The sequence below is a fragment of the Micropterus dolomieu genome, linkage group LG07, assembly GCF_021292245.1.
Source record: "Micropterus dolomieu isolate WLL.071019.BEF.003 ecotype Adirondacks linkage group LG07, ASM2129224v1, whole genome shotgun sequence".
Classification (NCBI taxonomy): Eukaryota; Metazoa; Chordata; class Actinopteri; order Centrarchiformes; family Centrarchidae; genus Micropterus; species Micropterus dolomieu.
This window is the reverse complement of record NC_060156.1, coordinates 12,118,128-12,134,997: the sequence shown is the minus strand read 5'-3', so window position 1 is coordinate 12,134,997 and position 16,870 is coordinate 12,118,128. Positions and strand designations below refer to the sequence as shown.

The window sequence follows — 16,870 nt, the reverse complement described above, 5'->3', positions numbered from 1 at the left end:
TTTGGTGAACACCCGGTGCCTAGGCCCTATTCCCAGAGCTGGGCCTGCTCATTTTTGTCAGCTAAATGGTGCCAGTGACTGATAAAACATACTGCCTTCCAGTTAAACACCATATTCTTCCACCCCCTTCTCTCATCCCACGCTCTGTCTCTCTCCCTCTCGCTCTCCTCTTGAATTTATGGGCCGTGTGTTGCTGATTCTGGCTTGTTGTACAGTGCACAAGCCCATGAATTAGAACCTAAATTCACTTACATCAAACGGATTAGTGTTGAAATCCATCCGTCTGAGCTTGTCTCATGGCACAGGGCTTCAAGTAGCTGTCCAACACAGGATGCAAACTGGTCAAAACTCTAGAAAGAATAAAAAATACATTTAGCAATTTAAAGGGAATTGTCAGATCAAACATAGCTTTAACACTCTACTTTAACCCGTATTTATCATTTTTAAGCAGTATTTATAAATACTCTAATATATGCTATAATGGAGTTATAAGCAGATTAAAGGGTTAAATGTTTATTAATGTACAGTATGCGTCAACAATTCTCCTAAAAAGACAATTTATATTAATACAACTGCATTTTACTGTATTATGTTCATACAGCAGCACTCACTGACTAGTGACTACAGGAGGAGTTGAAATACATTAATAAACACTTTTCGGCTATATATAACTATACTATAATTTGTTATAAACCATGCATTAATGTTTATATACTGCATATAATATGATACTAAATAGGGGGACTTCAAGGAAAGTGTTAACTTAGTTTAACAGATGCATCTATAATAAATCAAATTGTTTTTCAATCAGCAAATTGAACCAAGCGAGAAGCACAAACTAACAAATCAATAAGTGACATTTTGCATTTAGCGGCATATACAATCTGTAGGCAGTCACAATGACAGAATTACACCAGCCATGCCATTTTTTTCCCAACTCCTGCCTTACACTTTTTCAGTGTAAAAATGGTTAAATGACCTGAGCTCAAATGACATTATTTTTAAATGTGTTCTTAATGAGTCGTCCACTGTACAGTATAAATTCCAATTACATCCAATTAACCCCAATCAGAAGCACCTCATCTCTAGCCCCTTTTTTATTTAATGGTTCGCTGCGGCTTCAACCATTGATTAGGCTGAATGAGCAGCACTACTAAATGACCACCTTGAAGGAGACGGGAGCTGTTAGCCTTAATAGAGACAGTCTGGCCATTATACCTCTGTGTGCACAGTCTTTTTTTAACAGTCTAGATCAACTTTTATATTGGGGTCTGACGGGCCTCTATCCAGGTTGATTTTGACTTTAGCCCATTTGCTTCGGAGGAAAATGTTAAGTAGAAACCTCCCATCCATGAACACTAGCTCATTATTTTCCCATTTAGGTCCTCTAGTAGGCATGCATGATTATACACAACGCCATTTTGAGTGTGTACACAGCGGAGGTGTTCCTAAAGCAGTTAGCCAAATGTTGTTGTGTTATTAAGCTTTTATCTTACTCAAAAATATATTCACTGAAGACAAAGTTAAAATACACAAATGAGATGTGAATGTGTTATGTGTATATGCATAGCTAACAATAATAATAATAATAATAATAATAATAGTCACTATAATTTATTCCAAAGTCAGTTTGAGGCTGAAAGTGATCACAGCAGCTTACTTTAGTTCTCGTCGCCTTGGTCAGGATCAAGACAAGACTTTGCCCAACTGCAAGAGAGAGACAGTGAAGATTAGAAATAAAAGCATAAATCCATTCAACATGAAGCATCCTCGAGTGTTCGAACTGGCAGCAGACGCACGGATAAGCCCTCCCACACACACAGTCTTGAGAATTTCCCTGTTTGTTCTTTTGAGGAGTTTCCATTGCATAATACCCATGTGGCTAGCCACAACAATCTGTAGATTAAGCCCAACAAAAGTATGCATTAGAACTCCCTGGCTTAAACAGCATTCAAAATACAATTCCCTCATAATTTGAGCTTTGTAAAAACAAAAAACAGCCCTGGTTTCTTAATGAAAGCACCCATAGTCAACACTGGAAGTGGATTAACCAGAAGAGAACTAAAGATGCACAATAACTCTTTGAAACAGTCTTCATATACATTTGTCACAGCAGAACCAAACATATGAAGCCTTCACTTTGACAGTGTGCATAAGAAAATAATTGCTTTATTTATAGATGGTGTGAAATTAAGCACACTTAAAAGCTTGAGACAGTACGGTTTAATCAACCCCCTTGATTCATGCTCACAATTCACACAGCAACTGAAAGCAGGGGGGTATTAAATACATTCCCTTATTACTCTATAAATGCAAGTGGCCAACCAGACAACACCCAAGTAATAAATTAATAGTAATAAAAGCACCAACTGCTCGGACAGATACAGAAATTAAAAGCCAGCATCAAATACAACATGCCATTAAGCTTAATAAAATGCAAGACAATAACATTTCTTGGAACCAATCACATGCACCTATTGTAGGATATTTAAATTTGTATCTCATTTAGCATTGGCTGAATTAATCTAACAAATATCAAGCATTTAGAAACCTTTTGGAAAGGATGATGCACGGATTTTGATGGCAGCGGGTGAAGAAAGCAATTCTTTTCCAACACTGGGATTTTTTTGAAGCGCACACAGAACGGACAGCTGGCAGGCCATGAGGGGATATTTGCTGAATGTGACAAAAAGATGTGTATTGGATTAGAATTGCACACCCCACCTTTAAACCCACTTACAGAGCTGATTGGTCAAATGTTTTTCCAACCAGGGAAATCAATGAGCACACCAGCAGTCCTATTTGAATCATTAAAAAAACTGAGATTTAAAACACTACTAATGGCCACATCAGAATTATTTATGGAAAAACTAAAAATATAACCACAGACCATAAAGAAGTGGATGTAGCCGCCATGACATCACCCATTGGTATGTAGACTACCACTTTGAGTTTGGCATTTTGGCAGATGCCGTCGTTGTTTTGTGGAACCTGAAGTGACCATATTTGGACAAGAGGTTGGAGCTAGCTAGCTTGGTTAGCGAGGGGCATCCATAATTCACGTTAACATAATCAGGGTTGGGAGGATTACTTTAAAAATGTAATCTGGATACAATTACTAATTACTTGTTAAAAAATGTAATCAGTAACGTAATCCAAGTACCAGAAAATGAAAGTAATGTAACCTGATTACTTTTAGTTACTTTTGGATTACTTCAATACCAAATACGCAAATTTAAAGACAAAAGAGTATCAAAGATGCGTTGTCTGCGCAGTGCATTTTTAGAGAAACAAACAAAATTTCCCATTCCCATGACATCGAATTCGATGTTTAGGCCTAAATGTTTCATATGCCTTGGACTAGGCCATGTCATATGGCAGGATCTGGCACATCAATGACAAAAAATGTTGTTTTGTAGGTAGCCTATTCTTGATATATTAGAGTGTGTCATTTCCTGAAAAAATTTTAAAATGTTGATGAATCATCCTGCACTGGGGGGGCTGAATTAATTTAGTGTCCAATGAAAAGCTTTGTTTTTATGACGCTGCTGAAAATGAGTGTTTCTAGAACCGGGCACAACTGATTACTGTACAAAAGCACAACTTTATTCACTGATTTTCCTGAAACTGGATCATATGTTTTAAAAAACATGGTATCTCCTACTACTTTTTTGCGGACGACTTGCAAATCTACTTACCCCCGAGAAGAAATGCAAACAGTTCCCTGACTCCTCTACTTGAATGTCTCAAGGATATCAAGGCCTGGATGTCTCTTAATTATTTACATTTAAACGAAGGAAAACGGAGGTCATTGTGTTTGGACCCAGTCGGGTTTGTGATTCCACTCCCTTAAACCTTGGCTCCCTGCAACAGTACGTAAAACTGGTATTCACCAATTTAGGCATCAAAATTGACAGTTATTTTAAACTTGACAAGCAGATAAACACTGTGGTTAAATCCAGTTTTTATCATTTGAGGCTTTTATCTAAAATTAAACCAGTTTTATCTTTTGATCTTCTTGAGCATGTGATTCATGCTTTTATCTTGACCCGTTTGGACTACTGTAATACACTTTATATCGGTGTGAACCAAACCTCCCTTTCACGCCTACAGTTAGTCCAAAATGCAGCTGCTCGTCTTTTAACAGGAACCCGGAAACATGAACACATTACCCCCATTCTGGCCTCGCTCCGCTGGCTCCCTGTACATTTTAGAATACATTTTAAGATTTTAATATTTGTTTTTAAGTCACTTAATGGGCTGGCACCTTAGCACATCTCTGAGCTCCTTCACACTTACACCCCGTCAAAGTCAGTGAGGTCTGCTGATCAGCTGCGGCTGAACATGCCCAGGACCAGGCTGAAGGCCAGGGGCAAGGCAAGGCACGAGAAGTTTATTTGTATAGCACATTTCAACAACAAGGTAATTCAAAGTGCTTTACATAAAACATAAAAGCAACAGGGAAATATAAAAAAGTTTAAAAGCAACATAGGGAAATTGAAAAAATACACATTAAAATATAATAAAAGTACCGCTCTGTTTCAGCAGTTGCCCCCAAACTGTGAAATGACTTACCTCCTCACATTAAAGTGGCGCCCACCCTCTGTACCTTTAAATCTCGTTTAAAAACATATTTTTATTCCCTGGCTTTTAATTCACCATGAGAGCTGCTGTGGTCTTTGTTGTCGCTGTCATTGTTGATGTTATTTATTTTGTTTTCTATTATTATAAACTTAGTTTGTTTTATCTCTGTAAAGCACTTAAGGTAACCTTGTAGTTTTTTAAATTGTGCTATATAAATAAAGTGGATTGGATTGGATATTGATGGAAAATATTATCTGGTTTTCTCTCTGATGTTCCCCATCTCCTCTGCCTCAACTCTGTGATTTATGGAGTTTCCTGATGGACGCATGGCTTTAACTTACTTGTTGCTGTAGCAACTGCTGCTAACTAGCTGCCATTAATTAGCTCAGTTAGCCTGCAGCTAACGTTACTGGTCAAACTAGGTTATTCTTATTTTTGTATCCTGATTATGTAACGCCGTCACATGTAATCCGTTACTCCCCAACCCTGAACATAATATGAATTTGCCTGATAATTTTGGCTAGTGAAAAACAGGTTGAAAACGACATAGCCATCTCCTTCGAAAGTACAATTTTATGCAACCAAAGTGTGGCCTTTACTTTCATGAAGTGAAAACACACTGTGAAAGGGTCAGAGTTCTTACAAAAACACAGACAGCACCCATAAACAAGTTCACTGTACACAGTGCAGTGGATGAGAATCAACTCTGTCCTTAATTACAGGTTGCCGTGGTAGAGACTTGTCAATCACAAGGTAGCCACGCCCTAAAGCATACCGTGCTTTATCGTCTACAGCAGTGGTTCCCATCCTTTTTGCCTTGGCGCTCCCCCTACTTTTATCTAAGAAAAGCTGAGCCCCCCCAACACAGAAAAATATTATGTAATTACTTACTAATAGCGAACCAATGGAGTCAAATGATATCTCCATGGCTCTGTGTAAATCAGTGCCAGCTCTTGGTTGGCCTTCACCAACAATCTCCTGGTGTTATGTTTCTTGGTATTGTTTACGTTAACGGACATGCAGGAAATGTTACATTACGGAGCGACATTAAACGCACCACTGCAGATGTTACTCACTAAAGTTAAGTTTCAGTTTTGATCCACATGCAGCGGTGAGAGGCCAGAGGTGCATGCTAGGTGTGTGTGAGTGTGGGGAGAAGTGCAGAGGAGCAGATTCAAGTAAATAAACACTAAACTATAAGGTGGAAAATGACATACAATAACCTACTGTTAATACAAATAGCCTACAATATACACCGCTATCGAGCCCAGCCGCTTAACGCCACAGTTGCACTTTCTTTATGAGAGCTCAACAGTCCAATGAGCGGGTGTGTCGCGGTTCTGTCTCTTGGATCTGTCACACGAGATCATGGACTATTTTAAGTGAGGAAAAAAATGTATACAGACTTTTGTATAAATTATCTAGTGTGTAATCACGATTTTTTTAAATGTGCAAATCAAATTTCTTTTGACATCCTCAAAACAGATAAAGCTTTGGGCACCCCCTGTGATCTCTGGCACCCCCCACAGGAGGGCGCGGACCCCTGGTTGGGAACCACTGGTCTACGGCTATGTTCACAAAAAGCCAGTATTAAATATGTGGCTCTCTTTCTTCTCTACCTTGCTATCATCTGCCCACAAATTCCCATTCTTACACCTAAAATCCACCGGACCGGGAGCTCTCTTCTAAGTTATGTACATGCTACTAGTCCGAGCAGACGCAGTCGAGCGAGAGAGAGAAAGAGAGAGTGTAACGTTAGTGAGTTGGACGGATGTGTTGTACAGTGCGAGAAACCGTAATTAAAAGAACAGAAAATTGTAAACACTCATAATTGGGGAGAAATGTGACCCGTGAGAGGACAATGAAATATGGGTGTCTCCAGTGAAAATTGGGAGGGTTAGCAACCGGAGCTAACCTCTGTGGCTCTGTTTACTTCTTTACCACAGCTTGCTGCGTGTGACATTGTGTTGTTCTTCTGCACATGTGGTTCACTTTCAGGCCTCGGACAGTTCGCTCTGGAGTTTGATATGGGCCACATTTAAACAATAATGAAATAATGAACCGTCAAACAAAAAAATCGGATCTGGGAAAAAAATCGAAATTGAGCCATAATTTACATGCTGTATTAGGAAAATGTTTACTAAGGTAATAAAATCAAGTGAGAAGTATCGTCATTTTGTCAGTGACTCACTCTGACTAATTTTTTGCCACCAGTGGAGTCTCCCCCTGTTGGCCATCAGAAACAATGCAGGTACAAGGCACATCCAAATTGGCTTTACTTTTCAGATCTGGAGGTTGCCACTTGAGTATAACAAAGGCTAAGACTAAACCGCATCTGTATCATTTAAATACCACTTTGTTGTTAAAACTATGCATTATTGAAAAAAATTAATCAAACATGCCTGCCAAATGAAGTGTACAGACATAGACAGTGGGATGTGTTCTGACAGACCTGCTGTCACACATTTCAACATTTGATTTAGCAGTATATTATTATGTAGGCTAAGAAGCCACACAAATATAGGAATCTCAATTTTATGTACCATATTTATACATGCACATCACCTGCTGACATCTCGCTTTAATGTGTTGTTCATTGTAAAAAAACTTTATCCCATCAAGCCCAAACAGATGTGACTGAGTGCTGAGCAGGTTAATTCATCAAGCACCTGGCATTTTCTTTATACTCTAAATTATACTCTTCTTACTAGAAACATACATGCATCTAAAAGTGTTATGTTGTAATGGCCCAACACAGATACCAATCATGCTCATTTTGAGAGTTTTTACAGACATACATAAAATATGTTACACACAAACACACAGACACACACACACACACACACACAGACACACACACACACATTTTTCCTGTGAATTCCACATTGTTGAGAGGTTTGAAATTATATTATAAAAAATGAGTATGAAAATGAAATTCTCTGATGTGTTGGCCTTAAATTCATCACTTTCACAACGTGGTAAATCTCCTCCACTTTCTATCCTCCAATTATACAGAATCTGTGTGATACTTTACACTGACGGACATACAGTAAGTATACAAGGTTCATCATTTAAAACCAGAAGTTAAAAATCAAAAACTCTCCTAATTACTTACATTTCACCAGAATGTGTCATCAAAATGTCAGAAGCCTCCACACTTTAAACACGTCCCACTAAGGCTTCAGACATCTCCTACAAGTAGAATCCACTTATTACAATGACAGCCTATTGCTGATGAAGCACTGTACAGAGAAAATATATAACACAAGGCACCTTCTCATAATAATTCAACTTTGTAAGGGAAATGAGAAGCCTATAGCATTATATAAAAGTGTGACCATTTGGACAGAGAGTCGAGTATATTTTTAAGTGAGTGTCAATCTCAGGTTTGAGAATAGCTTGAGATTCCCATGACCTCCTGCTTCAGTAGCAAGGGCCTTATCTCTCTGCAGGGTCCATTACCATGCGCTTTAGCTCGATCTTGTTTGTTTAACTTGACACAGTGAAGAAAGGCCTGACATTGACCAGAATCCGCTGCATTAATGTGTTTCATGTATTGCATTCATCATTGTCATCGAGCCGGAGAAGACCGCCCCGTGTCACAGGAAGACAGGAAAGAGGTGTGTTTGTGTGTGTGTGGTATAGAGAGACAGTAGGAGAGAAATATATGTGTCTTTGATAGTGAGGTGAGAGCATGATACGTATTTTAGCTTCAATACCAAAAAAATAAATCTTTCTTTCTTTTTTTCCTTTTAAAGAGGTGGTATTATGCTTTTTGGCTTTCCCCCTGTCCTTTATTGAGTTATATATCTTTTTTGTGCATGTAACAGGTTTGCAAAGTGAAAAAGCCCAAAGTCCAGTCCAAAGGGAGTTCCCATCTCCCACAGAAAGCTCTGCTCTGAACCACTTGAAAACAGCTCGTTTGTAGTCCAGCCCTTCACTTCCTTTACTTGTGATGTCACAATGAAAACGCGTCATAAAGCTTGCCAAGCGGCTAGCAGGGTCAGGCACGCCCTCAAACCAAGCTAGTCTGAGCGGAGGCCCTTTGGCTCGACTGGCCTTTGTTTGGTTCCTGCTTTCATGTACTTTTTTCCAGGTACTTTTTTTCGTATCACCGAACCTCCGTCAAGGTTCTAAGCGAGCTGAGGGATATTAAAATGTAACGTGAAAACACGACAGACTGCTGATTGTTCAGAGAGAATCGTCACTATTCACTGCATCATCATTGCGCGCCAGACAGAGGCCAGCTACAGAAAGTTTTATATTTTACAGTTTTCGTATGTAATTTCATCACTAAATCCACTTCTGAGAAGTTTTGAGGTGAGAAATCAGCTGTGTAGATTTCGAATATGGACAGTTTTATGAGAAGTGATGGTGCTTGAATATTGTCGGAGTTGAGGAGCTCCGCAAATTGGCTGTGGGGGAAGCCTGTACCAACCCGCGGGAGGAGCGCGTGAGGCCGGCCGGCCGCTCACAGAGCCCTCTGCTCCCGCCATCACACAGATCGCTGCAGCAACAACGGCAGAGCAAAACACAGCTGGAAGGTTTTCATACCGCTCATCTGTCTTTACATTCTGAGTAATGTTGAAACGTTTTAACTTAAAAAAGAGAAAGCTGTGTGGTTCGCTGGTGTGTGTGTCGCATTGAACATTACGTCGAGGCAGTTGTGTGTGGCGTCGCTATGACGACTGCGTACTATCTCTGGGTACCATCTGCAATGTAAAACGGAGCAGGGCCGAGTAGAGTCGAGTCTATCGATTTGCGCTATGGTAGCATTTTTCGGCAAGGCAGCATAGATCGTCAGAACACCGACAACAGTTCAACGTTTAGTCCTGATGGTAAGATGAGGAACAATGATGTTGTGGACTTGAGAGTAACTTATACCACCTGGTAGGTTACGGTCGCAGTCTGAAGCGGCTTTGATTTGGATCACACTACCTTGTTTCTTACGACCCGCCTTTCTCTGCTTCTGATTGGCTGGTAGTCCTTACCTGGGAACTGCGCATGTGCAACTCCCAACAAAGATTTTGTACAAGTAAGATGCATCACTCTGTAGCTCAATAGCGGAGCGTACAACACATAGGGTGAAAAGAGGAGCTGCAGCAATGTGCAGTATGAGAAAAATATGGTGTTTTTTGAAAATTAAACCATGTAAACCTGTTCTGGTACAACCGCTAATTAAGATTTTGAACCTGAAAATTAGCACAATACCACCTCTTTAAAAATGTACTTACCAACACTTTTCTATTTGTACCCGTGTGTTTTTTACTATCTGAAACTGATGCTGTTTGTACAAATTTAAGCCTGAAGCCAAAAAATAACGACGAAATCCTCTGTAAAAGAAAATTTATCAGTGAATTCACAGCTGTGCAGCTGGTTTATCTTAAAAACATTTGGTCTGTGTATGCTGTACTTGTCCTTCTCTCCTATTCTCTTTTCAACACAAATCACTGATCAAACAAAATAGTCCAATATTCTCACATAATACTGTCCAAACACTTTTCTACAATTATTATATTATTATACATTATATTACTATACTAATTATTTAACAAATAGTTGTGTTTCATAATTTTCAGGCAAGCATGCAACATACGTGTCTGCGCATATGAATAGTGAATTAAAATAAATTGAGTTATACTCACATTTCACATAAATCTTGTGAGATAATAGAACAGGTGTTGTTCTGGCAGTGCATAACTCCACCTTCCTAGTTCAAGATGCAACCTGTGTGATGATAAGTGAAAACTTGTAAATGTAATTCTCTAGTGAAACCTTAATATAGGGTCGACTGTTACAGCACATGGACAGCTAATTCAGTGTTTAGTTCACAGTTTGTCTCATACCTGCTTCTTTCCTTCACTTGTCCTCGTTGCATTATTCCTTTTTGGTCACTTCTGATGTGATCTGTCACCACCTTCACTTGAGCAAGCTGAGAGTTCATGACATGGATCATACGTCTTTTATTTTACCAGAATGTGCAAGTGTGTTCATTCAAATCATCATATGTATTTGTATGTATCTATATTACAGACAATGCACATTAATCAAAATGTATGTCAATATTCCAGTCTTAACCAGGATTGACAAATTACCTGTTTTCTGTTATATAAATAGTTATTTTGTTTTTGTTGCTCTACTTACCTGTTAACTAGATGATGGCATAAAAAAGCATATGCTAAGCCAACATACCATGTATAAAGTTAAATTAATAAAATGAATCCTAAAGCCCATGTTTAATGTGTTGTAAGAATCAGGCCTGTTTTTTGCCTGGTTATTTTTCCACAGACTTTTCAACTAAATTTTTGGCTACCTTGGGGCAGCAAAAACAAACTGTAAACACAACACTGACAAATAATAATAACATTCTAAGTTCAATTCACCGGGCAAGCTCAACATGCAAATTAGCTAGACAAGGCTGGTGGTTTGTCCATAGACATGGCACGTCCCAGATCAAGGGAAGAAATTCAACAATTGGATGTCATTCATTTCTAAATCAATTGTTTCGAGGAAAGAGTTGCTTACTGCTTCTACTGTAGCTTTTGCTGGACTTTAATAATTTTCTATCTTATACTGGCCCTTCCTGGAGGCCCTCCTTTCAGCCTCTGTCTAAAATAACAACCCGCTTTGTCATGATACCGGGTTGAAAAGAGGCTATAGATGCTTCTGTTTCTTTCTAACCTATTTACAGGAAAAATGCTTAAAATAACATACCCAAAATGAATCAGGAATAACTCCTCAACAATTAGGTACTAGATGCATAATTCTGGTCTCCTTTGATAAGTCAGAAGCTAGGGAACATGAATAAACTCTGAATGAACCTAATTTTTTTGATGTTAAATAGTAAATGGAGATGCAATAAAGGAAAATATGATATTTTCATCCTCCCCTGGTATAAAATCTATATTTTAATAGCAATATCACCATTAAAACAATCATCCAACTGATTATAATACAACTGAATATCACCTGTTATTCCACAAATTTTCAAAAACTTACCAGGCGAATGTCCATGTTTTGGCCATATTTACTGTTTACATGTTCACTTTTATTGGGAGTTTTCTTCAAAACACTATTTCTGTTCACACAACCACATTCCAAATAACATAAAGCTTCCAAAATGTTGAAATATTGATAAAAACAGTGAATATTGATTAACATGCCTTTGACCAAAAGCGCTCCCATGCTTTACAAGCCCACAACTTGAGAACAGAACCACCTACAGGGCTGTAGTGGTCTCTATCTCTTCGTATTGAGCAGACGAATCGTTTGATATATTGGATGTCAGGGATGGATTTGGAGCTCAGGGATTGCGCAATACCAAGATGACGGCCGAGGAGCTATTTTATACTCACAAACAGCAGCTGTTTTTGGACTGAGAACAGTGAGAACGGCAAAAGTGAGTCAGCGGTTGTAACTGTATATGTATATTTGTGTGTTTGTTTTAATTGTTATCCGGCTAACAAGTCTGTGAGTTTGGTGATTTGAGTGATATGAGTTACACAGCTGGTCAGAGCTGGAGATGAGCTTTGTTTAGAGTGGTTGGATGGTGGTGTAGGATGAGATGAGAGATAAATGGATGGCAATAAATGCAGCCATGTACAGTGATTACAGAGCGATTTATGTTGTGATATAAGCTCATTTAGATGCTTGGTGTTTGATGTGTATTTAGTATGGATAAAAATGGTTGGTTTGACATTCTGGCTGAGCCTCCTAGCTTCACAGAGCTGTGTGACATGCATAGGGTGACAAAATACTAGGATCAGACATGGATTTCTCATTTGCATTTTCATCAAGTCCTTGCTTAAGTTAAGAGAAACTTCCCTGGTAAGCTACTGGGTTGGCGAATTTGAAGAAACTGAGCTTTAGGGAGGGCGGGCTCAAAGAGAAAGGAGCTGAAAGGGCTTGTTTCGGACAGAGGAAGAACTGAAGAGCTGCATTAGGGGCCACTATTAGATAAATATGGATTTTCTGAACTGTGAACAGTCTAATTTGCGTTAAAAATCAAGAAATGAATAATAATAAAAATACTTTAAAAGTTACATTTAAAAGACCTGTGTATAATCATGAAATTATTTTCATACTTTTAATAAATAATTTCATTAGAATTTGTTCAAATGCAGGCTTCATACTTGGAAAGTACATGTAAATTAACCTGTCCTCAGCAAGACTTAACAATGTCAAACTGCCAAATAAAGTGTTTAAAAATGCTACAAATGCATAAACTTGAATATCAAGTGAAATTACTGGTTAAATAAGATATCACACAATAAATAAAGTGAACTTAACTGCCATTCAAAGTTGCGTCCTCACTTTTTGTCAACTCCGTCAGATTTTTTATTATCCTGACAAAAATCAGGAAATGTCATGGTGAGCTATTACCCTGAGGACCCCTTTTCCACTTCCTGCTCTAGTTGGATGCAACCGTAGAACACTAGGACTTATAAGTTTTCAATTTTATGATATTTTAAACAATCAATGTTGATATCACTACAGTCACAGCTTTAATATGTCAACAACATCTTCCCATTATGATAATCCTAGTTAAAAATTATGGAATAGGTCAGGTTTTATGTCTGACGAAGTTGACGTTCAAGCTGGTGGGGTTGACAAGTGCTCCCAAAAACTGTTTATATGTATGGAATAAAGCGGTATGACCAAGTAATTCATGAGAACATTACAACACAACATGGATGTGCTACAGAAGTGTGGTTCAGGGGTGAAAAGTAGTTCATAGATAGCACTTTTTTTTATTTAAACAACCACACATGCCAGTTAGCTAGCTAACATTCCCTGTTAATCTCCCAACAGAGAAGAACAAGAACAAGAACAGAGAGAAATCAAACAGTGGCCCAGACTGCAGAAGATAGAGAAGGAAAGACAAAGATTGAAATAGGAGATTTGGGAGCAAGAGAGCAGAGGCAGTGGGTGGTTTGGTACTGAGAGCTGAGTATCATCAGCATAGGAGTGGAAGAATATGTACGAAAAAGAAGAAGTAGTAGTAGTCATCGGCTTGTTAGAATTTGGACAAATGGAGGACCACACGTGTTTAGCAAAAGGGCTGATTGAGCGTGTCGCCCACCTTAGCTTCTCCTCTGCGCTTGCAAAGAGCGAGCGGTAGCCGAGCCATTTGGCTGCAGTCAGGTTGCAATTCGCAACCCTCATCAATAGATGCCACAAATACCAAAACACTGAACATTTAAACAGCTTTACTGAGGCTTATTGATATATTATTATTCTCTTATAGTTTTCTTTGATCTTCCAGTAAGGAAAACCACTGAAAGGAATCTAGAAACTACATGAAACGTTAGAGTTACACAGTTACAGTTAAATATCTTAAAAACTTAATTTGTTAGTTTTCTTAAGACCTTTGTCTTTAAATACATCAATTTCAAAGGAATGTAGTATTTAAAATAAAAAATGAAGATCCAAAACTGGTTTTGTCCCTTATCTCAAGAATCAGTAATGTACTAATGTACAGCCTCTAATGACAGGTCAGGTTGGGTTAAACAGCCCTCACTTCAAGCAAAGGCCATGTAAAGGGTCTCAGCTTCAAAACTCAAATGGGGCATGATTAAAGTGTATTTACGTGTTTCACTTTCGTCCCTCTACATGTAGGTTCAATGAGGTTTGTGGATTAAAGGTAACACCAATGTATGGTATGATCGTCAAATTGCTTAAGTAATAAGGAGCCATGGTCACTTTGCGATGATCTTTATTAAAATCTGTAATTACCATGAACTTTGTTTTGCTCTCATTTACAGCCATGCCATTCCCACAGAAAGATTTCAGGTATTTACAAACACTGCTGAATGTCTTTTCACATAACCCCTGACAATACAACTTATCGATTGTTGTTTGATTACCGCAAATGATCTAACCAACTCCAAGAAAACTCCAGAGACAACCACTGGAAAAGTGTATATGAGATGAGAGGCTGCCTAGTGTCCAAAAACCTTTCAGAGCAGGTTAAATACAGAATAATATAGGCATTTCACATTAGAAATGATGAAAAATTCTTATGAAAATGTCTCTTCAGTATTTGCTGTTACTGAAAGGTGTTTAATTTAGAAAATGTGTTAACAGAAACTCCCACACAAGCCCCTACAGCAAACCCACAGCTCAATTAGTAGTGCAGCAAGGTTCACTTAGAGAGTCACTACCTGAATCTCTGTTTACAGGTAATCCATACTTTTCCTCAAACTGAGGTGAACTGGCTTGAAGTAACGACAGGATCAAAATATAGTGTTAAACCCTAGTGGCTTGGGAACGCCACTGATTGAATGTTTCCACTGAAAGTTGTTTGAGCGCTTCAAAAGTGCAGGGCACTAACAGTGTAATGACTTTTTCATGACATCAAGTGTAAATTCCGTGAACAATTTTTGTCAGTAAAGTAAAGTCAATTTTTGGAGAAAACATTACAGTGTCCTCATAACATTTTTATACTTTTTGAATATGTATTGAAATATATGCTGCATGATATCCATAACTTTCACTGGTTACGATCACAGCGTTCAGTGGGAGACATCACAGGGAAAAACAACATGGATGTGCTGTTCTGGTTACATCTGGAGTGTTGTTACTGATCCTGCATATCAGATAGCATGAGTGTCATGGTTACTGAGCTAAAAGAGGATCATCAGCACAGGGCTTCTGTGGAAGGAGAGAAATCTAAAACCTCTCCACTTCTAATGAAGGCGCACCAGAGAAACAACGGCCACTGGTAATCAGTTCACACACACACACAGACACTGATCTTTACCTCTAATAATTTTTGAACATCTATGATTGATCAAACCTTTGATTTCTTTAAAAAAAAAAATAGAACCTTTTCATTTACTAGTCAAAAGAGAACCGAGGAACACCAGTATGTAGCCCCAAGAGACCATGACACATTATGCTGCATTCATGTCATATGGGATGATTTGCAGAGATGTGAAAGTTTACCATGTTTACCACTTGTGAGCATGGCTGGACAACTCTAGATAGCTGTATGAGTGCAGAGTGGGCATTGTAAAGGTTAAAAGTACTGTAAAATTAGTACTGTACATCAACAATTGCACATAGTGCACATAGTGCATATAGTGAGTGTTACATATTTGCTTGCCTGTTTTATTATTATTATTATTATTATGGTCCTATCTTCCAACCAGCACAAAGCCACTGTCATTGCTAGTTTGCAGTTGATGCACTTGTCATTTTCACATCCAACGTCCACGTTGTGTAATAGCAAATGTACTTGCGGCCATCTGTGCGCTCACGGGAGTGTTGGTGTTAAAATGAGGTGTGGCCAGGTGCATTGTTGGCACATTGCTATCTTGAGGCAGCAGAAAAAGATTGCATCATTGACCAACCTGGTCTAAAGTTGATGGAGCAGGATTTTCATGCTATTTAAAGGGCACATCATTCAGATAATAAGATGCTCCCCATTAAGAGAGATGCTTTGTGCATTTACGCACAAGGCAGAACTGCATAACTCCATTCATTATTTAAATCTCTTGACACTCTGACAGGATTGGTCAGGTTACAATGAAAGCAGCCTCTAATCAATAAAGAAAACTGTATACTCATACATCGATGTAACCCAATTAACAATAAAGAAAGAAAGAATGAATAATTAAGAGACTAAATACTACTTATACTTACTGGTACTGTACATAAATATCCTGCTTACTTACCTGGTTACTTACTGTTTTTTCCTGTAAGCATCACAGTATATAATAAATACTTCAAATTTATGTTATATTTTATTCTTATATTTTAACTGCTGCACTTTTTAATTAGATTTCACTTACGTAACTTTTTTGAGTCACATAAGTGAGATGAAAGAATTTCATTGCCAACTACTGCTTCACTGTAATTGTTCCGCATTTGAAAATACAGAACTTGATATCTATATCCAGTAAGGTTGTTGTGACAATAAAAATCATTAAAAGCAATGTGCAGGTACATAATTAAAAGAATAAAGGCTGTAAACTGTGCACACAGTATGTGAAAACAATATTACTTTCCACTGTTTGCACAATCCAAAATAATTGGACTTTGAACTTACGACTGTAACTAACAATTATTTTCATTATTTATTAATTTGCTGATTATTACTTAATACTTAATTAATAGATTTTCTAGCAGATAGTGTGGTTTATAAAACATCTGAAAACATTTTATAAAATGCCAATTTTCCAGGTATTTTGTCTGAGCAACTTTCTAAAACCCAAAACCATTAAATTTACTATAATGTAAGACATGGTAAACCAACACATCCTTACATCTGAGAACCTGGAAC

The 16,870-nt window shown here is 38.1% G+C and overlaps 1 long non-coding RNA gene across 5 annotated transcripts in view; it reads right to left on the bottom strand.

Moving 5' to 3' along the window:
• Window positions 1-202: 202 nt before the first annotated feature.
• The window catches only part of LOC123973911, a 139,496-nt gene continuing 122,828 nt past the window's right edge, over window positions 203-16,870 (bottom strand). For 4 of the 5 annotated variants that reach the window (XR_006825729.1, XR_006825734.1, XR_006825733.1 and 1 more), the window contains 2 exons: window positions 1,661-1,707; window positions 203-350 (listed from right to left, as the gene is read on the bottom strand). This is a non-coding gene — a long non-coding RNA (uncharacterized LOC123973911). Of the gene's footprint in view, window positions 351-1,660; window positions 1,708-2,620; window positions 2,677-16,870 lie in introns of those variants that run through there. The other variant, XR_006825731.1, reaches the window with a different exon arrangement.